Here is a 1,668-nt window from a genome sequence, read left to right as displayed (position 1 = left end):
TTCAGGTTTCGGTGCACCCTGTTTCAATAGAAGAGGGGTGGCATAACGTTGTATTCCATCTACCGTGACTCAAAACTCTAAATTCGGGACTCCAGCAGCTGCATTGCCTCCTTGTCTTGCCTAGACCGGATAGCCAATTTCTCATTGTGAAATGGCAGCACATCCAGCTGCCATAATCTTTCCACATTCCTGTAAAGAAGATCATCTGGGTGTGTAGTAGAGTTGAAGAAACACTGCTGCACTGGTGCATGGTCTGTGATATCCATTTCCGCCCCTGTAAGTGCCCTTGATTTTTTTATTTGTTATAACCGTTGTTAATGTGCAAGGTGTGTGTGTAGGCGGAACCTGTGTTCGGGATCAGATTAATCGGAGGAATTTTTCGATGATGCGCACGTTCACAGCATGTGCCTTTTTTTTGGTTAGCTGTTAGTTTTTGTCTCTGCATGCATTTTGAGAAATAGCGTGGATTACATTTTTGTAAGTTTTCATTTTTGAACACTGGTACTGGATTGTCGGAGTTTAGCAAAGTTTGGTAATGTTTTGCACCCTTGGTAAAGCGGAGCGAGGTATGTTTTTGTTTTAATGTGAATCTGGCTTTGATAGCTTAAAGCTTATCACTGTTAAGTTTATGATTTTTAATGAGTGAATGTCCTTTGTTTACATTTGAATATTTGTGTATTTTTCTTTCTTTAATTTAAGTTTCACGGTGGTGATTGGTGTTGAACGGTGATCGATGGATGCTTCATGTTAAAGAGTACGAACTGAAGACGTGTTCCAATAAACGATCTACACCCGTATAGAGACTCTCTGTTCATTTATCGATGCCAAGGGCTGCTACAGTGAAACTCGACGCTACGCGTGGCTAAAGTAAAGGTCGTCGCTACACGTCGTGCCAGTGCCATTCAGTAAGCAGTATACAACCTGTTGTCCACCACGCTATCGTTTTGGTCACTCAGCTGCAGAGACTTCGGAGAACACACGTTAATGCTGATGCGAGCTGCAACGTTGAGTATACAACGAGTTACCGTAAGTCAAGGTCATTGTCATCTCATGAGGCCTTAAAAAACCCATTTTAGCAAATTGTCTGATTTTACATTGTTTCTGTGTTGATTTCTGACATTTTCTGTTGTTCCTACTTGCTTACTTCTGTGTTTTCCTGATGTGTAAATGTCTGATGTGAGTGGTAATATATAGTTTTAAGGATACGTTAAGGTCACCACTTCTCAAATTAGAGTTCCGACATACACTTTGTTTCATAGTATAAGCAAAGTACAGAGCAACAAGATGTCGTGTGTTGACCAATCAGACAGTTCTTCCGAAGGAAAACAACTCAGATCCAGTTCTCGTGAACGAAATCTAACTGAGAAGGGCCAAGAGATGCATGAACAGCAAGCAGCCAAAAATGAAAAGGCATTCCACAAGGCCTATGATCTTTGGAAGCAGACAGCAAAAGAGATTAGAACAAGATTGAAAACTTTCTGCTCAGCTGAAGAACTTGAAGGAAGCCAAAGGGACATGGGATCTAAACAAGCCACAGTGAAACAACATTACGAAGCCATTCAACGCAACCATAGTACTACGTCTAACATTGTTAAGAAAATGGATGCATGTGTCACTTTGACTGCAGGTGTCTGTGATCTTGTCAGTAAAAGACTAGAGAACATAGAA

General features: G+C 41.1%; 1 long non-coding RNA gene across 1 annotated transcript; it reads left to right on the top strand.

Annotated features, from left to right (window-relative positions):
- The first annotated feature begins 335 nt into the window (after window positions 1-335).
- LOC124386325 lies at window positions 336-797 on the top strand. The gene is made up of 2 exons (XR_006925902.1): window positions 336-566; window positions 700-797. It is a non-coding gene; the product is annotated as an uncharacterized LOC124386325 (long non-coding RNA).
- The last annotated feature ends 871 nt before the right edge of the window (window positions 798-1,668 follow it).

The sequence above is a fragment of the Silurus meridionalis genome, chromosome 5 (assembly GCF_014805685.1).
Source record: "Silurus meridionalis isolate SWU-2019-XX chromosome 5, ASM1480568v1, whole genome shotgun sequence".
Classification (NCBI taxonomy): Eukaryota; Metazoa; Chordata; class Actinopteri; order Siluriformes; family Siluridae; genus Silurus; species Silurus meridionalis.
Note: the sequence above shows the minus strand (reverse complement) of the source record. Positions and strands in the feature narration are given on the sequence as shown.